This window comes from Pinus tabuliformis, chromosome 2_1, assembly GCF_031772625.1.
Source record: "Pinus tabuliformis cultivar Carrire ecotype Pingquan chromosome 2_1, CPIR1, whole genome shotgun sequence".
NCBI lineage: Eukaryota > Viridiplantae > Streptophyta > Pinopsida > Pinales > Pinaceae > Pinus > Pinus tabuliformis.
The window spans coordinates 503,887,168-503,898,222 of record NC_142299.1 but is presented as its reverse complement, the minus strand read 5'-3'; the positions used below and the strand labels follow the sequence as shown (position 1 = coordinate 503,898,222).

Below are 11,055 nucleotides of genomic sequence, written 5' to 3'. Positions count from 1 at the left end.
TTGATAAGCCATGGTATTGGCCTAGGGTATTGTAACAAAGCCTATTGTTTCGAAGTTAATAATATGCACTTTAAAGTGGGGGTGAATATCCATGGTTAAAAATCTCATCATATTCTTATAAAATATCTTGGTTATGAAATAAGTTATGGATTTTGGGAATTCCATATTGATAAGTTCTCTTTTTGACCATGGTATTGTAACAAAGCCTATTGACAAGATAATAACCAAATCAAAATATAACAAATTTAATTTTATTATTTTTATTACTTTAACTTTTAATTATTAATTGAGCCAATGTTTAAATGTTTCTGTTTTTTATTTTATTTTTTAACTAAGCCGACATTTAGAATTATTTAAATACTTACATTACACCTACACATCTGCTATATATTGGGGTTATTAATTGAGCCAACATTTAAATGTTTCTATCTTTTATTTTATTTTTTAACTAAGCCAACATTTAGAATTGTTTAAATACTTACATTACACCTACACATCTACTAAATATTGGGTTCATTAATTGAGCCAACATTTAAATGTTTCTATTTTTTATTTTATTTTTTAACTAAGCCTACATTTATAATTGTTTACATACTTACATTACACCTACGCATCTAGAGCGCCTCTCAGCATCATAAAAAATATCGTTTGTTTACATATTTACATTACACCTACAGATCTACTCTATATGGGGTTGTAGAGCGCGGCTCAATAAAGCCAGCCTATATCCATCTTAACCTTATATCTATGAAACGTGGAGAGAGATCAAATCTCTCAAGCTGAAATCCTTTCCTCAACAAAACTAACCTGGATCCATCTTAACCTTAGATCTATCAAGTATCGAGAGGGATTATCTCTCGAGGTGAAATCCTTTTGTCAATTTTTACATAGTTACATTACACCTACACATCTACACTATACCTACACTATACTAGGTTGTAGAGCACCTCTCGACGCAACTATTTTGTTATTTTTATTTTCTTTTGATAGAGCTACAATGTTTACATCACATTAATATTTTTATTTTATGTAATTTGACTTACTAAAAATGTTAAACATTACATTACAACATATCTACCATACTAGGCAATGATGAGAAGTAATTCATGGTAAATATATTTATTTACATCTTATTCCTAACCATTTTTATGAAAAGACTTGTTTAGATTATGGTGGGAAGTAATTTATTTACTTTCTTGAAAACACGAGAATAAAAAATCACTACACAAATATCTAAAAATAATGCATAAATATTGCAACCATATCCATAAATTATGAAATAAAATATGTGAGAGAGTTATCCATATGACATTATGTTATGTAAAAGTTGCAACAAACATTCAAATTATGGTCTAATCAATTTTTTTTCTTTACATAATATTGAAAAATGTATATTTATTTTTCAAAGTTAAACATGATAAGTTGCATTGGTAAATATTAAACTAATAGTGATCAACAAACAAATCTATTGCTAGAGTCCTGCGGCAATCTAATAACAACCACCCACTATTAATATTGGATATTTTTTAGGATGTTGAATCTATCCATGTTTTCCAAATAAAACTTTAAACAATAATAAATCATCATCCCACCCTAAATGGTTTGAGTAGATTAAAAAAAATTAACCATTTTATCTATTACGCACTAAGAAAAAGAAATTACATTATTTTTCTCTATAAAAACTAGATATAAAATTATGTTATTTAATATTGACATTGAAATATTTTAATTATGGTTGACTTAAAATGTTTTTGTTACTAATATCACATGTACACTTAATTTAGAATCAACCTTGATCCATTTTAACCTGGATCTATCAAACACCCAGAGGGATCCAATCTCTTGAGGTGAAAACCTATGAGTACACAACTTAAGGAAAGGTTTGCATCTCTAGAGATTTCATCGATCTCAGGGCTTGATAGATCGAGTCAATATGGATCTAGGTTGCATATATAATACTACATAATATCTATATTTGTATCTATGTGTCTCTTTCTTATTCCCTCTTTCTATCTCACCCCCCAAACATATAGACTCTCTCTCTCTCCATATTTATCTCTCTCCCTCCCTCCTTCCTCTCTACCTCTCTCTCTTACCTCCCATTTTCCTCTCTCCCTCACTCTCTCTCCATCGCTCCATGTCACTCCATATCTCTCTTTACCTTTTGAGCTGTGTCTTTCTTCTTCCTTCCCTCTCTCCCCCTCGAACTCATCTCTATCTTGAATCCTCTCTCTCCCTTTCTATCCCACCTTCCTGTATCTCTCCCCACCCATCATTCTCTCTCTCTCTCTTTCTCTCTCTCTCCCCTCCATATTTGTGCCTCCCACTCTCTCTCTTACCCTTCTCTCCCCACCTCTTCTCCATATTCCCTCCTCTCCTCTCTCCCTCTCTCTCTCTCCATCTCTCCATTGTCACTCCCTCCTTCTCTCCACCTTTATCTCATTATGTATTTGTTATTTCCTCCTCTCTCCCCCCCCCTCTCTTCTTCTCTCTTCCCCCTCCTCTCTTTGTTCCTTCCTCTCTCTGCCACCTCCCTCTCTTGTAACCCCCATCACTCTCTCTCTTTCTCTCTCTTCACCCTCAAACTTTGTCATTATCTCCCTCCTTCTCTTCCCCCCCTCTCATCCCACCTTTCCCTTCACTTTTCTTGTTGTCATGCTTGGATCCTTAGTTAATATGGATGTATGTTGGTTTTTACTAATACTATTTGTATTAAATAAATTTCCCATATTTAAATAAAAAAGAATTCTCATTTTTACTTTTATTCAAACCTTAATTTAATTTCTATGGGAATATTTTTAGTAGATATGAAGTTACAAGATTTAGATATATCTCAAAATTATTATAACCATTTTCCTATTAACTATTGGCCCATGCTATTATAACAAAATCTATTTACAAGTTAATAATATCCATGGTAAAGTGGGGATGGATATCCATGGTTAAGAATATTTTCATATTGTTATAAAATATTTTGATTGTGAAATAAGTTATGATTTTTGGCATGTAGTAGTGATAAGCCATGGTATTGTAACAGAGCCAATTTTTTACAAGTTAATAATATTCACTGTAAAGTGCGAGTGAATATCCATGGTTAAGAATCTTGTCATACTGTTATTAAGCATTTTGGTTGTGAATTAAGTTATAATTTTTGGGTTTACCTATTGAACACATGGTATTGGCTCATGTAACAAAACCTATTCACAAGTTAATAACAAAATCAAAATACAACAAATTGAATTTTATTACTTTTATTACTTTAGCTTTTTATTATTAATTGAGCCAACGTTTACTAATCCCTAATTACTTTTGACTTATTATTATTATTAATAATTAAGCCAATATTTAAAATTGTTTACATACTTACATTACACCTACACATCTACTCTAAACTCGAAACAAATATCATTTATCTATATTAATTAATAACTAGAACACATAAATAAATATTGGTTTTCTTACTACAAAGTAATAAAACAGAGTTATAAAAAAAATAGTAATTAATCTATATGATTATGTTTATTATCGACAAATGAAAAAATTAACAATCTTTTATATTTTAACATTTAACTCATTCTAATGTTGAGAACATTAATCTCACTATCCCTAATTTTTAATGTTGAGAGCATTAATCTCACTATCCCTAATTTACCACCCTAATGTACCAATCAGGTGTGATAGACACTTTTAGTTTAGTCAAGTTCAATTGAATTGATAGACCGTGTTAATTTAGTCCCGTTCAATTGAGTTATAGTTTATAGTTAACTTTTCATTGAGTTATTAATTACTATTGTGCTTCTGTACACTATTTAATTGCTTAAGAATATTGAAAAGGGCGCTTAGCTCCACACTATCAATCATTAACGTGGTATCACGGTATTACGGTGCAGCGTGCACTAGACTCCTTGAGAGCAGTGGAGAGTTTGCTTAAAACTCCTTGAGAGAGTAGCAAAGAACAAGTGAGCAAACTGGCCACGCCCAAGAAAGCTAAGGAGAGGATCATTTAGTGAAAAATGTTGGCATAAAGTACATGTGGAAGCGTGGATGCAGATCGAAAACCGCAATGAGATTGGTGACCTCGAAAAAGTCGGCTCTGCTATAACGCAACCTCGAGAGTTACGAATAATAGAAAGACTTTTTTCCCGGCGGAGCATTATCTATGGTTTTCCGCGCGTGAAGGTGGAGACATCGGTTGCAATCTGCGTGCTTAATTTCGAAAATTTTAAGTTGGTCAAATTTAACTGGTTTAATTATATACGCATTTTTAAATGTATAAAGAATGTTGAAGCAGTCTTAAGTTAGGGATGATAAAAGATTATATTTTTGCTTAATTGCAAGTTAATCAACGCAATTTCACCTGTAAAGAAAGTGGAGAGAATTTTTTTATTTGGATGGATAAGGACTGTTCTTTTAGGATCACCGATGTCAGGCTTAGTTTTCATCGCTTTGACTTAATTAAATATGTAATACCTCTATAGAATCAAGAAAGAATGCAAAGTTTCCAATTTCCATGTAATATTTCCTTACATGGCATGTGATACCTCAAATAACATGTGATGATATATGGGAGATTCCCATGCAAACTGAATTTCAGGCACTGACCACTCAACGCTATCAATAAATTATTTCTCCAGAACGACCACGAGGCCATGTTCCGCACTTACAAATTCTATCAAGTCTTCTTGAGGCACGTAGTTATTACTCTTAATGAGGTAAGTCAGATTTTGAGTGCTTGATTATGATGCCTTGTCGACAAGGTACAACGTAAAGTTTTCCCATCCTTTTTCTTGAGTTTAATAATCCGCCGGTTTGGTTGTATTATTTTAACATCTTGTGCTCAAATTCCTCACTTGCTTCGGATATATATACGACCTCTGGGATGGCAAGGGAGAGAATGCGGTAGATATCTATTTGTGAGATTACAGACTGTTAGTAGTCCCTTGGCTATTTATATTGTTCAGCACTTTGATCAGTTGTCTTTTGGACATTGTCATCCAATGGAGTGGCCTGAGACAATACCCAGAGTCCAATGTATTTCAGAGAGCGGCATTGAAATCTTGCCATCCAGATACATCAGGCCTGATGACGAGAGGCCCCCAAAGCTGCGGCTGTTAGCAGAGGAGATACCCATCATAGACCTCGCTGGTCTCTACGACGAACGCCGGAATAAGACCATGGAAGACATATCAGATGCATGCAGAGAGTGGGGATTCTTTCAAGTTATTAACCATGGAGTTTCTGCGAAACTTCTCATGGCCGTACGTGAGGTGTCGAGAGAGTTCTTTTGTCTGCCGTTGGAGGAGAAGCAGAAGCACGCCAACGATCCTGGGACTTACGTTGGATATGGTAGTCGAACTGGTGTGCAGAAAGGCGCGATTCTCGACTGGGGGGATTACTATTATCACAACTACTTGCCTCTCTCCATACGAGAGGAGGACAGATGGCCATCCAAATCGGATGAATACAGGTGATGCAGGAACTCCCTTTCCATTCAACGTTGTATTTTTATTCTTCGTTTGCACTCAAAATTCCACTTACATGCATCTATATGGAGTCTATATAGTTATTTACTTTTATCCGAATTCTGAGAGTGGAAGTGATGCTTATCGGTTGGGTTGCAACATAAAACAGGAAGTGCTCTTTTTCTTTAGTTTGTGCTTTCAAACTGGTTGTTTCGGTAGCTACTCTGGAAATTTCATTATTGCTTGTGTGTGTCGACATCACAGGAATATAATGAAGGAATACTGCGAAGGAACGCTGCAACTCTGTAAGACCTTGCTGTCTTTGTTTTGTGAAAACCTGGGTCTGCCTCCGGACCATCTAAATGAAGCTTTTGGAGGCGAGGAGGGAATTGGGATTTCTGTTCGAGTCAACTATTATCCCGTATGCCCTCAACCGGAATTGACTTATGGGCTGTCCCCTCACTCCGATCCTGGAGGAATAACCGTTCTGCTTCAGGATGATGTCGTGGGCCTCCAAGTTCGCAAAGGCGACTATTGGGTGCCTGTGCGCCCTGTCGTTGATGCTTTGACGATAAACCTAGGCGACCAGATGGAGGTCAGTATTTCGATTACTTTTTTCATTCACCCGTCAAAATCCGCCGATTGTCATAGTTCTTTCTATTTCTTTCTTCGCGCAGATATTGGCAAACGGAATTTACAAAAGTGTGGAACACAGCTGCCTTGTGAACTCGAAAAAGGAACGAATGTCGATCGCGGTTTTCTGTAACCCTAATGGAGACAAGGAAATCGGGCCTCTAAAGGAGCTGATTGATGATTCCAACCCGCCGAGATACCGAAAGATGAAGTTCAATGACTACAGGATGTTCATTCGAACAAGTGGGCCTAAAGGAAAGAGTTACCTGAAATCGAACATATAATTTCGATGAAGCAGCCGAATTATAAGTTCTTGTACTGGTGCATATGCAAGACAAACATCCTGTGACATGCATATCTGTAATCCAAACATAGAATAATCACGCACAAATAGGTTGAATGTGTTACATAAATTCAATCAGTTTGTGCATAGTCTTAGGAGACAAGTATTGCTCAAATACATAATACCCGCGGATTGCCCGCATAAAATAAGCGTTGCCCACTTTGTATTTGGAAATTCTATATACATCTTATGAATTGTTTAATCTAGTCTGTTGTCTAAAGATGCAGTTACATATACCGATGCAAGTTTTATTGTGATTTGGATGTATGTATATTTCAGCGTAAAATAATATTTGTGACCGGGTCTCCTTGGAGACACACGTGAAGTACCCGCTTTGGCATTTAAATCCGAATCCTTGTTCACATATCATAATTTAGGAATACACGAAGCATAAGTATCCAAATAATGGAGACAACAAAAATAGAATCCAGAACAAATATAATCCAATATAATGGAGACAACAAAAATATAGGCTTGCCCAGCAGGCTTGGGACTCAACGCTGAAGGTCTGAGGCAATAATATTGATATCACAATCGCTTTTAAACATTTCCCGCAAAGTTTGCCTCTACTTACACTGATTTAAACGATTGTATTACATAATAGGGTTTCAAATATTGGAAGATGATAAGAAGAGTGAGCAGTTTGTTGGTTAAAAAAAAAACTATGATCAGTTTTTTTTAAATATATAAGAAATATTCATTATATATAAGTAAAATGACTAAGTATGATATATTTTAGAATTTTGATTAAAATAAGATCAATTTTTTTTGGGTAAAATATTTATTTCAAATGTTTTATATGAGTTTTTGATTTCATATATGTATTTAGATTGTGGAGAATTTAAAACTTAATAGGGTAAGTCTAAGAAATCTCTCTAACTGTTATATATTTTGGAATTTTTTAAAGTAAAGTTTTTTTTGTTGGATCCAATATTTATTTTAGATGTTTTAAATTAGATTGTGAAGAACATAAAATTCAATCTGATAAGTCACCAAATCTCCGTCAGAAAATATAATAAATCCCTACCAAATAACACTAAAAAATATACCCGAAAACCTTTCAATGCCCAACTTGAACATAGAAATTATAAATAAAACATTTCAAAATTATTTATAAATTAAGGTTTACCTAATAAATATTTTTTTTCTTTAAAAAAATCACACATAGTAATCAAAATTATTAATGGAATCGATTTAAACCAACCTTGTATTTCTTATATCTACTGAAATTGTTTTTTTAATTTTTTTGGTGGTTATGAAATGAATTTCGAATAAAGTAATTTTTTGGATTTATTATAAAATAATAAAAAATTATTTATTTATATTAATTAATAATTTAATCATATGTATTTAGTTTTGGATAAACAGGTGGTTTTTTAAGGCACTCTTTGATGTGAAGTCATTGCTTTAATTGCTCTCCCCATTGAGTGATGTATTCTTGCCAAGTTTAACAAAAAAAATAACTTAATCACATCAAAAATTAAACATTGTTTTTTTTATTGCAAATCAATTAAATACACTTGAAATTTTTTTTTCTTAAAAGAAATTATTTATAATTATTGTTAAAAAATGGAAATATCAATAATCTTTTCTACTTCAACTTTTAACTCAAAATGATAAATTTAAATTTAATTTACACAAGGATTTCTTTTTCTATAAAGATGGAATTGTATTTTTCAAAAGTATTATTTTCTATTATTAGCATTAAAATTTACCTATCCGAAAATTAACGATATTTTCTTTAAAAAATTATAATGTATATATATACAAATTATTTAGAGTAACATTATCTAATTTATATCTGTTAAAAATGGAAGACAAAGATATTATTCAATAAACTGAGTAGCTCTTAGGTGAGGGCTTGACCTGGAGACTGTCTCTCGCAGAATGCTCTACATGGTTATCATTACAAATCATGAATATATAGTTTACACACATATAGAGAAGTTTGAAAAACTACCTAACAAGTATGAACTAAATCCTAACGTGAGGCATACACATAACCAAGGAACCAACTCTCTCCTAAAATACATTTCTCCATTATCTTCAACACTACCCCTTAATGGAGAAAGGGTTCACAAGAACCCCTAACAAATCCCTAAATAAATCAAACTTAATTCTTCCAAGAAGCTTAGTAAAAATATTTGTAGCATTGTCACAAGTATTATAATATTCAATATGGGTTTCCTTTGACTGAACCTTCTCCTTAACAAAGTCAAAATGTGTATCAATATGCTTTGTGCTTTTATGAAACACTTGAGTATTTGCAAGTTTTATTGAGCTCTCGTTATCATGTCTGATAATAATTGCATATTTTTCTTCTTCTCTGGCATCCTGAAGAAATCTACGCAACCAATCTACCTCACATGTTGCTGCACACATTGCTTGAGACTCTGCTTCTGCTGAAGACATGGATACAATGTCCTTCTTCTTTCTTCTCTATGCAATGACCCCGGACTGAATGTTGAATGCATAGCTTGTTATGGATCATTGGTCATCTAGATTTCCAGCCCAGTCTCAGTCTGAAACACCTTTCAATCTAACATCAAATGAATCAATATATTTAATACCAAAGTCTAAGGCTCCTTGAAGATACCTTGAGACTCCTTTTGCTGCAGCCCAATGATTCTCAATAGGCGTTGACATGAATTCGCTCAATACAATGACTGTAATAGCCAAATTCGGCCTAGTTGTAGTCAAGTAAATTAGACTCCCAACCAACTGTCTATACAGTGTTGCATCAACCTCCTTTGAACCATCATTAATATGAGGTTTGGTATTCTTCTATAAAGGCATTAATGTTGCTTTGCATTGATCCATTCTAAACTTTTTCAACAGACTCCTCACATACTTTCCTTGAGACATAAAAGTCTCGCCATAATCCCTCCAAACTTCAAGACCCAAACAATAGTGTAACTCTCTGATGTATTTCATCTCAAAAAGTTGTGGCATTGACTCTTTGATTTCTTTAATGAGTCCATTAGCATTTCTTTTAATGATAAGATCCTCTACATATAAAGAAATCAAAACAATTTTCCCCTTTTCATCAAACACTGTATATAGATTAGGGTCATTCTTGCTTCTTTTATAACTATGTTGTAGGAAAAGTTACTAGATTTTATTATACCACAACCACAGAGCCTATTTTAGTCCATACAATGCTTTCTTCAATCTACAGACTAAATGTTCCTCCCGCTGTTTAACAAACCCTTCAGGTTGCATTAAATACACTTCTTCTTTTAATTCCCCATTTAAGAATGCAGATTTCACATCGGGTAGCTAAAGCAATTAATATTTTGATTGTGTTTAATAAGGCTACAGGCGTGAAGGTTTCCTCATAGTGTATGCCTTATTTTTGCAAGTACCCCTTTGCAACCAGCATAACTTTATATTTTTCTATACTCTCATCTGCTTTAAATTTAGGCTTGTATAACCATTTACAACTTATGGGTTGTTTTCCTTTAGGTCATTCAACTAGATCCCAGGTTTGTTTTTAAGAATTGACTCATATTCCTCTTCCTTGGCTTCCCTCCATTCACTATATTGACTTGCTTCTTTATAATTAGAGGGTTCGACAACATTTAACATACTAGCTATAAGAGCATGATCCCTATATCTTGTTGGCAGATGAATTTGCCTACCTGATCTCCTAAGAGGTGGACTAGCTTCAAATCTGTTCTGATCATCCCTTGGTGGACTTGCCTGCTACCTGCATCTATACCATCCACATCTTCCTTTTTCTGTTGTTATTGTTGTTATTGTTGATGTTGCTCCTTCTCATGGTTGTCCCTACCATCACTTCCATCTTCCACCAGAAAAGGTATGTGCCAATCTTCATTGCTTCTTTCATGGTTTCCATCATCAACCTACTCATGGAATACCATATCTCTACTTGCAAACACTTTATGAGTAGAGGGATTAAACAATTTATAAGCTTTAAACTATGTGCAGTACTGAACAAAAATGCATTTAATGGCCTTTGAATTTAGTTTCTTCCTATCCTCTTTTGGAACATGAGAAAAAGCTTTGGAGCCAAAAACTCTTAAACGATTAATTACAGTCTTAAAGCCTAATAAAGCTTCAAATTGAGTTTTAAAATCAAGCTTTTAGGATTCAACTTGTCCTGACGATGAACCACACTAGTTGGTTCGAAACGCGTCAACAAATGGTATTCCATGTGATTTTCGCCGAAGAATCTTTCTTAACTTGATATGGATCACAGACTCCTGAACTCTATTATCAAGCTTTTTTGTTGGACTCCTATTATTCAAATATATTGTAGTATTTATCACTTCTTCTCAAAATCCATAAGATAGATTCTTACCTTTTAACATGCTTCGAGCACACTCCACAAGGGTTATGTTCTTCATCTCTACAACTCTGTTCCATTGAGGAGTGTGGGGAAGTGTGAACTGATGAACTATCCCATGGTAATTTCAATATTTAATGAAACCACCCTTCTTGTATTCTCCCCCTTGATCTGAGCGAAGAATTTTGATGAATTTTCCTGTCTGTTTTTCAATCATGCTTCTGAACTCTTTAAAATATTCAGAAGTATGATTCTTCTTTCTGAGGAAACATACCCAAGTAAATCTCATGCAATCATCAACAAACAAT

General features: G+C 33.8%; 1 pseudogene; it reads left to right on the top strand.

Annotated features, from left to right (window-relative positions):
- The first annotated feature begins 4,954 nt into the window (after positions 1–4,954).
- LOC149201137 (jasmonate-induced oxygenase 1 pseudogene) lies at positions 4,955–6,379 on the top strand (annotated as a pseudogene).
- Positions 6,380–11,055: the final 4,676 nt, after the last annotated feature.